The sequence below is a fragment of the Macrobrachium rosenbergii genome, chromosome 40 (genome assembly GCF_040412425.1).
Source record: "Macrobrachium rosenbergii isolate ZJJX-2024 chromosome 40, ASM4041242v1, whole genome shotgun sequence".
Lineage (NCBI taxonomy): Eukaryota > Metazoa > Arthropoda > Malacostraca > Decapoda > Palaemonidae > Macrobrachium > Macrobrachium rosenbergii.
The window spans coordinates 3,321,278-3,339,671 of NC_089780.1; positions in this window are offsets into that span (position 1 = coordinate 3,321,278).

The following is an 18,394-nucleotide window of genomic DNA, read 5'->3' on the forward strand; positions in this document are numbered from 1 at the left end:
TGATATTTATAGATAGGATCGATAACAGAAGGAGAAATTGGTAAGATTTCCCTGTTGCTTATGTTGTGGCTTCACTTAAAACAACATTTTGGGTTTATGTGATTTAACACAACTTCCATTCACAATTATTTTCACATTATTTGTTACCTGGCTTTATACCCTTACAAGTTAAATCTAGTTAAACCCTTCTTCTATTCCCGTCTCTTAGCACAGTGGTAGAGCGCTCAGCTTCTAATGTGAGTGGCAAGCATTCGATTCCGGACGGGATCAAAGAGGAATGTTCTGTACGCTCTCGTAACTGTACAGTGAATCTCTGTCGGCTTGACCAGTGAATTATGTACAGTACTTGTCTGTTAGTTGACTGTCAAAGGAAGTAGATGAGTTGGGGGTGTGGGGAGAGAACAGCCAAATCAAAGTCCTTCAAAAAGAAGGCATCGTGCTAACCCCATACAAACGGGAAAACAAGCACGTTAAAAGAAGGAGAAGGAGAGAACAGAAGCGTTCAGCATTCCGTCAGACGCCTTGACAAGGCAGAAATTATTTATAAGGTATTCTACTGAAGATATTTGCTCTTCTTCAAACATTGCTATGGATGTCGGGTTAAGGGATTGTTGAAAAGTTTATAGCAATTATTATCATGGCGTCTCATGAGAACGAGGTCGTCGTTCCACTTTCACTGTCTTGAGAGGTTGACCCCAGGGGTCAGATAATGATAACCGTATCTGAAGCTTTAGAAGTCTCAGTCCTGTTTTTTCTCATAAGTGCTCTTATTTTTTTTTTCTTTTTTTTCTACAGAGGGAGTTTCTAGAATTGGCAATTTTGATATGGATTTTGGTGATGACTTTGAATGTAGTTCTAGTGGCAAGGTTTGGTAAATTTTTCAATCATCTTCATAAAGAATAAAGGAATGAAGGGATTTCACTGCCATCTCTTGCTGGACTTGGCGTGATGTTTCATCCACTTCAGTTCCAAGCTCTGGAACCCAAACTTTCTCTACTGTTGTCAGTATGCTGTGATCATTCTAATGTCCTCCAAAACGAGAAGTCCATTAAAAACAGCATTTATTTACAATTTGGCCTCCTCCGAGTCAGTTAGAAATAGGAGTTGTTTGTGCAACATAAGAAAATCGTACCAGTGTCCGTTTATCAAAATGACCGCGTATTCCGATTAACCACTTCTTTGAAAAGAGTTTTAGTATTTTTATTTGTTTCGTTTTTGGCTAATTTGGTCACGCATCTTTTTACGGCGAATGTACATTCTAGTGAAAGTGAAGAGGAAGATTTTAAAATGAACTACGGTGATTATATGATTACATTATCGCCAAATTAGTTGCTATGACTCCTCGAGAAGGATCATATCTGTCCATTTTTACACATACACACTACGACATCCGTGTAGGGGAATAGCGAAAGTAGAAAGGTTATTGTTGAAAGGGAATGAATTCGGTATTCAATCCCAGGTATGAAAAATAAAACGGAATGAGTTAATGAGGATTCATGGACAAATTTTGGCAAGTATTGCAGAAAGAAAAAGTTATATATGAGGGAAGTGATTGCAAAATGAAACGATAATGGAAAAATGCTGTCAAAAAATAATGAAGTTATGTGCTAAAGGAGTTACTATTCTAAAGAGCCGTTGAATGTTGTAGATAAATAAGAGGCAGACACAAATGATGCTAGAGTGAAAGCAGTTAATGTCACTTCGATAATAGTCATGGAATATAAAATGTGAATAAGTTAATAGTATGTGTGAGTGAGGGAAAGATTCCGAAGGAATGGATGATAGGAACATTTGGCTGCAATGGGAAAGATGATTGAGATGAATGTAAGAATTATCCATGAAGTTACTTAAGATGGTGTATGATATGGTGTTCATTGAAATAGTAACGCTGGAAGCATAATAAATGACAGAGGCAAAGCACTGATGCTTTAAGTAAGGAAGGCTTCGTGGACCAAGTATTTGTAAGGAAGCAGATGCGCTCGAAGTTTGAGAGTAACAAAAAATAGCTGCATGTAGTGTTTAGTTCTTTAAGAAGCATGTTATAGAATTGTCAGGGATATGGAGGGCAGAGAGAGCGATTTCGGTTGAGGAAGTAAGAGACACGACGGAAAGATTAACAGAGGCAGAGACAACAAAGAGGATGGGAAATTCCATATTGAAAGTTAGGTGAGAAGTTTGAAAGTAGAACCAAAAAGTTGCATATGTGATGCGTGAATTTAGAAAGAGCAGATGATAAAACCATAAAAGAGACAGACTGGAAGGCTTGAGAAAGTGTGGTATTGAATAGAAGTTGTGGAGAGTAATCAAAATGTTTTATAATGGAATGGAAATGTGTAACAGAAGAGGTAGACGGGAGAGTGACTGGTTTGGTGTAAAAGTGGGCTGGGGTGAAGGTGTGTTGTACCCCCATAGCTGTGTTATGGATGGAGTAATATGGGAATCCACAGCAAAGAGGTGCATTATTGTGGGACAAGAAAGTGGGATGTGAATGGAGTTGAAATGATTGATGTTATCTAATGACACAGTAATGATATGTGAGAGTGAGGAGAAATTGCTGATGAGAGCAAGGATAAGTTTATGAGGGTAGATGGGAAGATAAAGCAATGATTGTCAATATGGATGGAACAGAAATGCAAGTCTTTGCTTTGTAAAGGCTTTTGGGAGGGATGACAATTTGATGAATGAAGAGGCGAGTCAAAAAATAGGTGAAGCAAACACGTGATGTATGTAAAAGCTGAAGCCAGGATGGGGAATTATTAAGTGATTGTTAACCAACTCTTGTATGGAAGTGAAGTGTGGATATTGAATATGAAAAGACTGATATTACTGAGATAAATCTTAGCTAGTGTAAGAAGAACTGGGAAGGTGACAAACGGGGTGAAATGTAGAACTGGTCAAATATATGTTAGCGAAGGTGGAATGAATGCAGGATGATCTTGGTAAATAAAAAATAGAACTCGGAAGCTTTAGGAAGAAGGAGGACAGGAAAATGCAAGAAACGCGCGGTTAACTGAATGACAGAGGTTCTGAAAGGGAAGAAGCCTTAATATCATCGGGAAGGCGCAAAGGCATGTGCATGTAAACAGTAAATGATTATGTAGAGGGATTTGATACGCTGATAATGAGCACCCTGTGTAACTGTAAGAAGCTCCTAATGTTGTGGACATTTTATAGAAGGATTCACACATAATTCACACATGATTTTGTGGAATAGTTCCCACATAATTCACAGAGAACGAATGTTTTGGTAACCATTGCCTTGTTTATTCTCCGGAACCAGCCTCCATTAGGGGAAATATATAACGTTAAAGAAAATGTATATGCATGTTGAATTTACATTATAGAGTTTCCTTGGCTCACTTATTACCAACCTCGCACCACCAGCAAATTCAAACGTTCGCTGACGCTGTAGGAGCAACGATCACTGAACGTTGCATGGATTTTTAATTTGACTGTTCTTAATAGTTTGCCGGCTCTTAGGGCTTGCAGTTTCAAGTAAAACTTTTTTTTTTAATTGCGATATGCGGAGAAGCCGAAGGTTAATACACAGAGCCCCAACAAAGGGAAAAGGCATTCAGTAGAATATATGTATGTATGTATGTATACATACATATGTGTATATATATAAATATATATATAATATTATAATGTATATGTGTGTGTATTCTTTCATTAGTCTGCAAACACAAACAGAACATTTTTGTCAGGAAAATTTTCTATATTTAACGACAGAGGTCAAGAATTTCACAGAATACTGAGTAACCTGTTGTGTGAGTGTATGCGTACGTTTGTGTATCTACACACACTATGATAACAAAACTAAAACTGAAATGAACGCCCTGACAACAATGATTAGATAGTTGAAGAGGTGCTTTGGAAGCCAAGATTTTGTTTACTCGATGAAAAGACGGGTGGAAAATTTGCAGATGAACTTGCGAGCTAAGCCGATGAAAAATATGCTTATATTTACTAAAACCTTCGGATTAAAAACTCACATTTATTTCGGTATGTAGGGTATTCATTTTGTGTAGGCTATCTGTATACGATGCCAAGTTAAATGCAGCAGTGAATATCAATCATTTCGCTTCCCCACCCCCACCCCATAACACTTGCAGAGAACATATTTTTCTAAAAAGCTGACTTTTTGCATACTGTGTTAACAAAAACTCGTTGTACAGAAGATTCGATGTATTCATCCATTGCAAAAATATGATGGTAAATGCTATTATTGTGCTCTAAATCAAAGACCCAGTCTCAGACATTTGGGGAGTCAGATCTGACCCATTTCTGGGCAGTTGAAGGCAATAACAGAAAATGTAATGTAATTAAAGAAAAACATAACATCTAATAGAAGACCCGCTGTGTCAGCATCTCACATATAACCAAAAGCAAAAATTATTCCGAAATGCGTGTCCAAGCCACTTCAGGCCTAAAAATTTCTCTCAATTAATTGCCAGTTATGGTAACATTCGGATACATCATATGAATTTGGATACATCACATACATTCGGATACATCACATGAATTCGAATACTTCACATACATTCGGATACAACACATGAGTTCGGATACATCACATGAATTCAGATACATCACATGAAATCTGATACATCACATGAATTCGGATACATCACAAGAATTCGGATACATCACAATAATTCGGATACATCACATGAATTCGGATACATCACATGAATTCGGATACATCACATGAAATCTGATACATCACATGAAATCTGATACATCACATGAATTCGGAGACATCACATGAATTCGGAGACATCACAAGAATTCGGATACATCACATGAATTCGGATACATCACATGAAATCTGATACATCACAAGAATTCAGATACATCACAAGAATTCGCATACATCACAAGAATTCGGATACATCACATGAATTCTGATACATCACATGAAATCTGATACATCACAAGAATTCAGATACATCACAAGAATTCGGATACATCACAATAATTCGGGTACATCACAAGAATTCGGATACATCACAAGAATTCGGATACATCACATGAGTTCGGGTACATCACACGAATTCGGAGAAATCACATGAATTCGGATACATCACAAGAATTCGGGTACATCGCAAGAATTCGGGTATATCACAAGAATTCTGATACATCACATGAATTCGGGTACATCAGAAAAATTCGGGTACATCACAAGAATTCGGATACATCACAAGAATTCGGATACATCACATGAATTCGGGTACATCACAAGAATTCTGATACATCACATGAATTCGGGTACATCACAAAAATTCGGGTACATCACAAAAATTCGGATACATCACAAGAATTCGGATACATCACATGAATTCTGGTACATCACATGAATTCGGATACATCACAAGAATTCGGATGCATCAGATGAGTTACAGTTTCATCTGTAAAGTCGTGAGGTCAAATGCTTTCTAAAATACTTAGCAGGTCACGTGATTTATAAATTGGGTGCCTATTTTCATTAGGTCAGCAGTGCCTACTCTGAATAAATACCCTTTGTAGAGTGAATCTGAATAAATATATTTCTGTAGTAATTGTGAATAAGCACTTTCAATAGTAATTATCTAAAATGGATGCAATGTTTTGAAACAGCAAATCAGAGAAAATGTTTGGTCAGCATGTATAGAAATGTTGAATGATATGATTGTATTAGTGGTGGTGGAATAAGACTAGCATTCATACACACTGGCGCATCCACTTAATTCATGTACTTATCACAAGGTAAATACTTAGTGGATGGTTCTGCATTGTAAAATTAGTGATGTTTTTGTTACATTTTATGGTTTTTCCTCAGTATAACAAATATTTAGCTGGACATGAAGTGTCAACCGGATCTTCAGAAAATGATGTATTTTCCAACATGTGTCCGCGTGCTTCTGTAACCTGAGTTAGCTCACTTTGGTCTCCTTTTGTGAATAAATAGAAAGACAACATTTATTTGTGATTATTATAACAAAATCACAACAGCAGCAAATATTATGTCAGCTCTCTGAAGGTGCTAAAGAAACGAAAAGACAGATTTCCTTTTCCCCTCTCTCTTTATTTTCTCGCCCTCTTTTTTTCACTTTACTTTTTCTTCTCCTAATTCCTCCCCAGACCAGAAATCCCGTAGACCTAAGCTGAAGGCGGCCCAGAAGGTAAAGTGGCTATCGATATCCGATTCTAATTTCCTCCTCGACGGACAAGGAAACGCTTTGGGTTTACCACTTGGCGCAGGAAGGAGGAGGACACCCCACCCCCCCGCCCCAGGGGAGCGGGAGAACGAGGACAGGAGAGAGAAAGGGAGCGAGGCAGAGAACGCGGGCTGGCAGAGGGAAGAGCTCGGGAGAGCAGAGTAAAGAGAGAGAGAGAGAGAGAGAGAGAGAGAGAGAGAGAGAGAGAGAGAGAGAGAGAGAGACCTTTTGCCTAATAACAAATTTCAGGAGACGGGGCAGCCAGCCAACAGGGGTTCAAGAAAAGGGCCAGATTGATTAAGGGAGCCATTGGGGTGCACGAGACAAGAATGTTGCCGTAGATATATAGTAGAAAGGGATGACTGCAGACTGAAGGCAAAAATTGGTCGATCAATAACGACCAGTAGGATGAGGGCGAAACTGTGGTGAGAAAAAAGAAATAAGAATTTTGTCGGAAAGCAAAATGTATTTTTTTGTTAGAGTAGAAATAAAGTTGACAATCTGGGACATCGCGTGAGAAGCACTACCACTGTCAAGTCTCAACTTCTTTCTCTTTCTCGTTTAGAAATTCGAGGGTAATGATGTAATTCAAAATGCTCCTAAGACTACAGGTCATTAAAGCCAAGAACGTATAATAGACAAAGCTTGTGGCTGTCAGTGATGAATGTTACCAACAAGAGAGAAAATTTGTTAAAATTGGGGCTCTTCCAGTAGATAGAGTAGACTCGACAGCATAAAGGAATGAAGTTTTGAAGGACAGGGTCAATACAGATTGTTCGCAAGGAAGGTGGAGGGAGAGAGAGAGAGAGAGAGAGAGAGAGAGAGAGAGAGAGAGAGAGAGAGAGAGAGAGAGAGAAAGAGAGAGAGCGAGAGAGAGAAAGAGAGAGAACGTGGGTCTAAAAAAAAAAAGGATTTCGTAATTGGAAGTATTCTGAAGAATGATAAGAGGCTTCATGTCATAGCATAATTCTGATGCTTTCGGCCAAAACTATTTTGTACCTTCAAGAGATATGCGAGTACTATTGAGATATGAAGTTTAAAGGGAAGTGCAAAAAGCTTTGGAATTACTGAATGCTGATCATTTTTACTGCATCGAAGCTTTTCTGTCATTTTTCCTTGAATCCAGCTTCAGTGAGTTACAAAGAAAAAGCGAGCTCCGAATGACCTTCCCGAATCCTTTATCACTCATTTCGTCCAACAGAAGACGAAACATTAAAAAGGGTAGAATGGGGCAGACTCACTTGCTCTTTTTCTGGACCAAGTAGGTCCTGTCCATCTTTTTCAGCAATCACTCTCGAAAATGACTAGTAACAATTCAATTATTTGCGCGCTAAATGTGGTGAATGTTAGGATATTAGGATATATTTATGAAGTTTTGTTCAGAAATGCCACGAAAGATGCTCATAATGAATATGAGAAGTGTAGTTTAGCTGCTGATAAGATAAAGATAAAGAAATGGTTTGTTTGCTTTCAGAGAACAAAGGATAGAAATAGCTCAGTCAATTTTTCAGACTCGCAGGTTGTCCGGATAATGATGTTTTGAATGTTCTTCTTCTTCTTCCTCTGCCTCTTATATTTTCTGAGAAACATCCAAACAACTGAACATAGGTATTTGTACGAGATGTTTGTGCAAGCATATTGTTGTATATAGTTTAACAATTTGTACTTCTGCGTAATGAAAGGAAAAAACAATGGTTTGTTTAGAAAAGCAAGAAATCTAGTGATTACAAAAAACATATGCTTCTTGGGAACGGAAAGCGCGTTGCAGTCTGGAAGCAAATATGTTTTATATATAAAAAATAAAAAGAAAAATTTTTCATTTTATTTTATTACTAAATAAGTCATAGTTTTCTTTTTTCTTTTTTTTATTTTTGTTTGCTGAGACCAGACGCTGATTGCCTCCATGTAGCCTAACTCCGAAATATTGTAAAATTATGTATTTGATTATTTCTGTTACTTGTCATTCGCAAGATAAGCAGTTCTTAAGCAGCTGCAGATCAAACAAAAGATTTAGCTATAGGACAAGCAGTAGGATAAGAAACGCACAGCAGTAGCTCTTTAGCCAACTGTTGACGGTCTACTGAAATCTTGAATATGGTCACCCCAAACGACCCTGCTTCCCCTGCGGGTTTCAAAGATTTTGTAATATCACGTCCTCTTTAAACAAAAACACACCCTTGGATCCTCTGTGCTCTTTTGGGAAGCATTTCGTTGTTCCTGCAGTTCAGAAGGCTTTTATACTTGAGGATTTGTAGACCTACGATTCACAACTAATATAACATGATTGATTTGCTGTGTAAAACGTGATGTCATCTTTTAGGGTGCGCCAACACCAAAGTAAAACACGTCATAAACACATCGGCTACTTATTGCAAACATATCTCAAACACCATAAGTGAAGAGTGATAATCGTATGAAGTGCTGGTTAGGACTATCGATAAGTCATTGACTTGTGTTGAACCTGTTTGTGATGTGTGAGTGATAAGTTTCTGAGTCTACCACTGAAGGTGGATCTCCGTCCCTGGATTGCTATTGGTTTAACTAATGTTCTGTATAAATTTTGCTTTACTAATTTTGGGACATCTCCTAGACAAAATTCGATCGTTAGCATGTCTTGTGGATTTGTTCCTGCAGGTTTTCACATAGCTCTTAGGTTAGTATAGAGCGTTGATGCTTTTTCATCCAGCTCTAAAAGCTCTTAATAGCTGGTACTGAATATTTTGTCCATCTTCAAGAATTTTGGCCATTGTAGATGAAAGAATTACACCTCATGTAATCCTGATAGTTGTGATCTGCACTCTAACCTAGACTGATCAGAGATGATTGACCACTTGGTAGGCAGAAACGTCACGACTCAACGCAAATCTTGTAATATGGAAGTTAGATTGGCTTGTACCCCCTGGTCAGCACAGGACATCTACATTAGATACATTTGGTAAAAAATTATCAGTTGGTCTGTGAGTGGATTAAAAGCGCCTTTCATAAGTTTACAGTAATATTAATTATTTGGTATTAATTTTTTTTCTTTGCCTTGTTATTGTAATATTTTTAAGTAATTTTGTGTCTGTCAGTCAAATTTTGCAAAATGTCATATCTTGTTAATACCTTGAAAAACATGATTCCAATAGATTTCAAGATTATGTCATGTTTTCATTTTCATCCCTTTTTAATGGAACTTCTGACATGGGTCTTCAGTCAACAATGGCAGAACAATACCTCTAGACGGGCAATTAGGTACTGCAACCTTCCTCCACTGTGATTAGCCTAGTTACCTAAATGCTGTGCATGCATCCTTTACACTTCCTTTCACAAACCGCTGGAAGCTGCAGTTTTCTTCAAACAACCATCACTAGCAACCTTTTAAAAGACATATAATAGATCTTTAATAGTTTTGACAATCTTGTGTACAGAAAGAGGACATGCCAAACCTTGGCAGTGGTAGTAAGAAAGCACTGAACAAGATTATTTCTCAAAATGAATTGTGATGATAGACGAAAACACCTTCAGTGAGGAATATTGTATGACGAGCTTGATGGCGCTCGCTACGCTGCAATGGAACCTGGCGCTGCCCATCATGTCTCCCCTACCCTCCCAATCCCCCACCTACGCTGCCCCCACCAGGGGAGGACAAACAGATTTGCAGGAGGAGGGTGGATGTGTCATGTCTCCCCTGCCCTCCCGATCCCCTACCTACCCCACACCCACCCGGGGCGGACAAACAAGAAAGATCCACCCGGATTTTATTATTATAGACAGATAGATAACCAAAAAAAAGTTTATGCTTTTATTAAGGCTAGACTATCGAATTTGGATTTGGGAAATTCCAAAAGTCTGCTTGCTGCAGTTTGCTGTGTAAAGTTAATACACAAACATTAAAAGGCTTGCAGTCAAATACACAAACATTAAAAGTCTTGCAGTCAGATACACAAACATTAAGAGGCTTGCAGTTAAATACGCAAAGTTAAAAGGCTTGCAGTCAAATGCGCAAGCATTAAAAGGCTTGCAGTCAAATGCGGAAAAGGCCCGCCGTCAAATACGCAAGTATTAAAAGGCTTGCGGCCAAATGCACAAACATTAAAAGGCTTGCAGTCAAATACACAAACATTAAAAGGCTTGCAGTCAAATACACAAACATTAAAAGGCTTGCAGTCGAATACACAAACATTAAAAAGCTTGCAGTCAAATACACAAACATTAAAAGGCTTGCAGTCGAATACACAAACATTAAAAAGCTTGCAGTCAAATACACAAACATTAAAAGGCTTGCATCGACTGCAAGCCATTAAAAGGCTTGCAGTCAAATACACAAACAATAAAAGGCTGGCAGTCAAATACACAAAAATTTTAATTTTTCATGAATATTAATTGCTAAGATGGTAACACCGTGTGTGCTTTTGGGTCCTATATGTCAACGAAAACCATTCATTTTTTCTCTTAAAGTAAATTTTGTTTTTCATTAATTATATGGCAATGGTTCATCAGCACAGTTTACATGACTTTCGTCTGATATTCAAAATGAAAATAAAAGCATCAAAAAAGCTTTTGTAAGTACAGTGCTTCCAGGGGTCAGTAAGGTAGAAGCAGCAAAATTGCCCCATACTATAAGAGAGTAGCAAGTGTTAAGCAAAGCTAGCCAGGATAGTTTGCATTTTTAGGGATGGTATATCCCTTGTCTGATGACAATGTCATATGTTTTCCCCCCTTTTGCTATTAAATCGTGTGCTTTATACTAAAAGAGACATATATTAGCGCCTCCTGCAATTATGAGGGCAGTTCGTGAATGCAAAATGTAAACAAGGCAATCAACATGGCATATTACGAAGATCATCAGATGACGTGTCAGAATCCACTCCTCACTTATCTTCTTGATTACGTTCCAAAGACCAGGTCATTGTCTGAGCGAAAGTCGCCATTATTCGAACTTTGGTTTACTAAAAACTTTCGATGTTATAGAGGCCTTTTTAAGTCTTATCATATATTTTCCATGTTATTCCATATCATTCGAGCCTACGATAATCTAGCATAATACTATCGAATCTCATAAGTGTTTTACTTTCTTTGCAAAGAACTCATATTAAACTTCATAGATTCTTCTCTTCCATATACAAACCTTATTTGTAATCTAAGCCTTAATGTAGGGCATTTTGTTAATATCTTATTATTGATCTGTAACTGGTAACAGTTAAAAAAGATGCACAAACTAGCGAATGTATATATACAATACACACACAAACACACATACACACACACACAAATGACAATGAAATCCTTGCTCTCGCCACGTTTTTTTCTATATCCATTGGAAGAATTTAGTTTTTAATAAGGGAAAATGAGCTGTTCTTACATATGTTTAAATTTGCCGTAATTTTTCATTTCGTCTTGTGCAAAGGTAAATAAAGTTTACATGTTATCTTGTCAAAGCAGAATCTTTTCAAAGTTATTAGTAATTAATCCTCTGAGAAATGCTGTGAAAGGGTTTCCATCCACTTTTTAACAAATCAGCATTAAGAAAAAGACTAAAATGATCAACCATCATTACCATCACTGCCTCCATGCTTGAGAAAGGAAGCTGAACCAGCCAGGGTGGCAAGATACCCAATCAGGGGGCAGGCGCACACACTGCCTGTCCCATCTGGGGTGGCAGTGAATGGGGACTAGGCTGAGTCGATCCTGGGCTACTCTCACTGCGACATTGACCAAGGCTGAGAACGGTCCTGGCTGGTCCCATGCCCAGGAGTATACCAACCTGATGCTGTTCATAAGTATGTCCCAGGATGTGATGAAAATCCTCTTGCTAGCTAAGACCATATAAACCTAAGCTGAAGGAATTACTTTCAAAAATTGCTGAAATAGCTTTACAGAACTACAGCGGCCTGAAATCATGAAAGTGTAAACTTATCCCCGCATGCTTCCAAAGAAACACGGACATAGCAAAAGTTGTGGTTGGTCCCAACTGAGATAGATGTGCAGGTGACTAGGAGTGATCAGATTCAAGCAATGGAGATTTGTCACAAACAGATTCTTACACTGATCCACCTGCACTTCCCACTATCGCCTGTCCCTAATCACCTACCTGTATGAACCAGTACTCAGATCACCATCACTCAACAGAAGAGCAACAGATATGGGAAGACTTCTTCTTGCAGGGAGCAGCCTTCCTGGCTTTCTTCCTACACTTCTGTCTATCCAGCTATGAGGAGACAAGGAGGAAGGTAAAGCACAGCATCATTTCTTCAACCTCCCACACCCTTGTGTCTCTCTGCTCTCCCACATGCCCAGTGTGGACAGAGTCGAGGAAGACATACCAAGGAAGAAAAGCAGAAACTACTGGAGCAGCTTCAGCAGGAGCAGCAAGAATGGCCAGTAATGTAGCACACTCGTTCTTGGAGGCGGAGGTCAGGATTAAAGTGAGGGGATCCATCATCAAGATTGGTGTGGGCAGAGAACATTTAATAATAACAATAATAATAATAATAATCTGTATTTAAGCACTAGCCACATAAATTAACCATTAAGAATACAAATGGTGAAAAAGCATATATATGATTAAAGCATGGCAATACTAAAAAAATATACAATATCAAGGCACATCTAACACCTAAGACCAACACTGTAGGTATTATAGCCTTATAACAACTTAATCAATTAAAAAGTACAACACAAAATCACTCTGCATTAGACTAACAATTTCACATCTGTACTGAACCACAAACATGCAAGTGTACACAATCACACATACATACACACACACACCTACATATGTGCACAAGGACTAAAATCAAGGCAACACAAGAAAAGCATAGGTACACTGCACGCATTAAAGATTGGCTAGAGCCAAATAATTAAGGTAGGCATAAAGGGAAGGATATCTCAGAATTTAAGGTTACATTGCCTTCAGCAACTCCTTTGTCTACTAGGGATCTCAGAGTCAGTGCAACAGAAGCAGGAGTAGTGAGAGGAAGGATATCCCAGAATTTAAGGTTACATTGCCTTCAGCAACTCCTTTGTCTACTAGGGATCTCAGAGTCAGTGCAACAGAAGCAGGAGTAGTGAGAGGAAGGATATCCCAGAATTTAAGAAGGTTACATTGCTTTCAGCAACTCCTTTGTCTACCAGGGATCTCAGAGCCAGTGCAACAGAAGCAGGAGTAGTGAGAGGAAGGATATCTCAGAATTTAAGAAGGTTATGTTGCTTTCAGCAACTCCTTTGTCTACCAGGGATCTCAGAGTCAGTGCAACAGAAGCAGGAGTAGTGAGAGGAAGGATATCCCAGAATTTAAGAATGTTACATTGCTTTCAGCAACTCCTTTGTCTACCAGGGATCTCAGGGTCAGTGCAACAGAAGCAGGAGTAGTGAGAACTGAAACAGAAAGGGTCAATAGCACCGACCCAGGAGAGTGTCCGTTGATCTCCATCTGGTATGTGTCTCAAGTAGAGCAGTACATAAAGAATGAGGGTAAATATTCACAGGGGACTTGAATCTATCACATAATAATGACTAGGACATATGCTGACCAGACTTTCTAGAAGAAGAATTGTTAGGCACCTCCATTTTTACCACAGTCAAAACCAGAATAATCAACAAACAACCCAAAGTTATCAACCATTTAAACAAGAAACACTCAAGTTAGCTTCCACAACAGTAGCCATGATAAGGCAGCTAAAAAAAAGTGTATTTTACCTAGTTTATGGGTGAGTCCTCCACCCCTTCACTCACCTGCCACTATTACTTACCTTGTCACCAACAAGATTCAGTGACAAGACCCGATTTTGTCCGAGGTATGTCCGTTATATTCTCATAGGAGCAAATGATTAGTAAAGTATTATTATTCAAATGTGTGTCAAAATATAAAACGAAAAGTTATGCTTATTATTAGGTGTATAACTCAGGAAATTAGCATGGAAATAGTTTGAAATTAATTAGGAGACATATTTTCCTACATTTTAATACAAAAAATTACATTGAACAGAGGGTACACTCCAGTTATCCAAATTCCACTACTATACAGTAAAAAAAAAAATCATCAGTAATCAACAACTTTTGGAAGAGTCCAAGTGAATTATTGGTAATTCAGGCCAGTCATAAGAAACTGGAAACTTCAGTTGTCCAGTAGAAGGATATGGTATCCAAGACAGTCCATGTAGGATTCTTACAGCCAACTCAAATAGGCCATTAAGACATTACTCTGATTTTAGCTGCTTCTGTTGCCAGGACCAAAATGGTTGCATGTGTGGGCCATTGCCTGTTTTAGGCAACGACATGTGGGAAACATTGTTTCACATCTCATTGTCGCTAACACCAAGGCCACATTAAATGAATAAGTCTTTGACACCTAAGGGTGCATCCATACTGCGGCAAAACAAGTCATAAACATGTTGATGACTAATTGGACACTTATCACAAATAGCCTGGTTACAAGTCAACAACTTACTGGTAGTCATAACTGGTGCGGTCATTGACTTGTTTTCAGTCTGCTTGTGGTACATATGTGATATGTTACTAACTTGTTGATAGACTTGAATTGAGTAAAGAATTTAGGCCAAAGGCCAAGCATTGTGACCTATGAGGTCATTCAGCGATGAAATGGAAATTGTCAGTAAAAGGTTTGAAAGGTGTAACAGGAGGAAAACCTCAAAGCACTTGCACTATGAATCAAATGTTAGGAGAGGGTGGAAAGTCAGGTGGAAGAAAGAGAAGATGAAAGAAGGTATAGTAAAGGGAACGAAAGGGGTTGCAGCTAGGGGGCCGAAGGCACGCTGCAAAGAACATTAAGTAATGCCTACAGTGCGTCGCATGAGGTGCAATGACGGCACTACCCCCCTACGGTGTTGACCTGTTTTACTGTAGTGTAGGCACACCCAAGTTAACAAAGAGAGCTTAAAACTTGTGGCAGCTTCGATTACCGCGCTTTTGTTCCATATTATTAAGAAAGGAAGCTGTAGAATCTCAGTGTGAGCCATCCATGTCCATAGCTTGAAACGCATTGATACTGGTTTGTTGGTTGCTCAAGCAAGGATTGGAGGTTTTCCAAAGTTCTAGCTTTTGGTCAAGTAAAGATGATGAATTGATAGTAACGTGATAGAAAGAACTTCTAAATCAAAATTAAAACGGAGATCTCTAATACCAGTAGCCATGAGATCGGCGGTGAATTTAAGATTTTTCAGCAGTCTAGTGTAAACGTTCCAAATTCCCAGAAGTGTGCAGTGCTTATATTGATGCTCTTAGTGACCATCTGAAGGTAACAGCATTTTAATTTCCTACATTTTTGTTATTTTTCATTGTAATTTATTTATTGTATATTATTATTGTTATTGCCAATTGTTATTTTCAACAGGACATTACTGCCAGTTGTACTAGTTTTCATTACATCATTACTGATTCATATCAGAGGTTAGCAGTACCATCATTGCTGGCATTAATAAAGCACTTATTATTTGTACATGATTTGATAAAAAATACCATTAGTTTCACTGATGAAATCAGTGTAACCTTACTGCAAAAATCAATTTGAAGTGGAAAATACATAAAGTACAATATTAAGCCTATGATCATTCTCAGGGACTGATGAGAAACACAACAAAAATGAAAAAGGTTTCTGAGAAATGAAACAAGGAGGATGGTACCCTCCTGGAGCGGATTAAAGAAATGTTAAAGAACTTTTTTTTTTATAGAATATTCTTACACGGAACTTATGAAGAGATAAATCGCATGAAACAAAGAGATAAAATCTATGCTAGCTACAGGTTTCTTCAGATGCCTTTTAAGATGCCCAAACACCAGACAAGCAACACAGCATTCTGTCAACAGGTCAGCGACTTGGCGATACTTCAGAGCGAATATAAAATGACATGAAATTGTGGAGAATGCAGAGGCTCGTAAGGAATTCAGTTGCTAAAAGGCCAGGGGAAAGAAGGAATAATTATTCAGGCGAGTCGCTCAGGAGAGGCCGTCCCTGCTCGCTAGAAGTGTTTTACACGAGTGTTGAAGCAGAGGTGTCAGCCCGAACGATGGCGGTTGCTATTTTATGTAAAGGGAACTGAGATGGGCAAAACAGCCCGGAGATCGTTTCGCTAAGATCCTGAGTTGAAAGAGAAAGAGACAGAGAGAGAGAGAGAGAGTATTAAGTAACTTCATCTGTGACAAACCTAACATTAGCAGCCTGGAATTTTTGTAGAATTACAAACTGATTTTCTTCATCTCTCTCTCTCTCTCTCTCTCTCTCTCTCTCTCTCTCTCTCTCTCTCTCTCTCTCTCTCTCTCTACTGGCAATACTGAAGAGGAAGAATATGGCTCTTTAGAAGGTCAGTAACTCTCAAAGAGAGAAAGGATATATTTTCCTATCAAACAATTTCCTTTAGTCGAAGGGAAAAGATGAACGAATTTTGAAAAGAAGAATTGCAGAGGAAAAAAGGACGGCAGAATTAAAAAAAAAAAAAGTTGCAAGAAACAAATAGAACAAGAAATGTGAATCGTATAGAGTGGCGCTTTTATTCTTTCATCCGGGGCTTAATTTACTTCCGGAAACTTATTCCAAGAAACGCGAGATAGACCTTTATTGCATATTCATCAGCTCAGGATGTACTGTTGGTTTAATTAATCCAGAGCGAGAACAGGTGTGATGTACGTTACATCAATTAAGAAGAGGCTGGAAAGGAAATCCACCTCGTCGAGGAAGGGGTTGGGGGAATGCGAAAGTGGATGGAAGGAAGGGGGCATCCCCACGCCACTGACCTCATAAAAGCTTGGATATTGCTAGACTGCGCCTTCATTACAGCAGACAGACCGCGGCTGGATTGCGCTAGGCTCCCATTTGCCCGTCGCTCATTGGATTTTAATGAATGTCTGTGTCCCTCCACGGGCTGCATTATATTTAGTGAGTGTTCAGGGGGCCATAAAGTCGCCTTTGATTAATCTTTGCAGACGGAAAATACAATCATCCACATTATACGACGAGAGGAACTTTCTTGAAAATTGCACGTCCCTAACAGTGATACGGGTCGCGTGGGAGCCAAGTTACGTCAGTGCACCTCGTGTGATGCATCGTGGACAATACTTAAGGGGCTTTGCAGCGACCCTTCGGCCCTTAGCTGCAACCTCTTTCATACCTTTTACTGTACCTCCGTTCATATTCTCTTCCATCTGACTTTCCACCCTCTCTAACAATTGATTCATAATGCAACTGCGAGGTTTTCCTCCTGTTACACCTTTCAAACCTTCTTACTGTCAATCTCCCTTTCAGCGCTGAATGACCTCATAGGTCCCAGTCCTTGCCCTTTGGCCTAAATTCTATATTCTATTCTATTCTATTCTATTCTATTCTATTCTACATGTAACGAGCTGGGGTAGTGCTGATTTTGGATCACGCTCATTCATAACTGATAACTATGATGATTTGATTGTCAGCAAAAGTATTGTAAATTTCTCCTTGTTACAAACTTAATTGAATCTCTCATCTCTCACGTCAATCTACGTTTTGAGTGTTAAGACTACTTCAGATCTGCACTGAAGAGAGAGCCACATATATATATATATATATATATATATATATATATATATATATATATATATATATATATATATATATATATATATATATATAAAATATATAAGTATATCCTAGTTTAACCAGACCACTGAGCTGATTAACAGCTCTCCTAGAGAGGGATTAAATTTATTTTACGTGGCTAAGAACCAACTGGTTACCTAGCAACGGGACCTACAGCTTATTGTGGAATCCGAACCACATTATGACGAGAAATGAATTTCTATCACCAGAAATAAATTCCTCTAATTTTTCATTGGCCGGTCGGAGAGTCAAACGCTGGGCCAACAGCGTGCTAGCCGAGAGCTCTACCCACCCATCCAATGAAAAACATATGTATGTATATATATATATATATATATATATATATATATATATATATATATATATATATATATATATATATATATATATATATATATATATATATATATATATATATATATATATATATATATATATATATATATATATATATATATATGCCTCAGTTCTTTTCTCCAACCGTTACTAAATCTTTAGCTGACTTCATTCTTCCGCGTGTTTTGTTTTGTTTTCATATCTGGGATCCTTCACCTTCACTTCTCTCCCCTTTCGACAATTCATCTGAGAAGTGTTGGATCCGAGCTGCACCTCACTTCTTCCCTTAGGT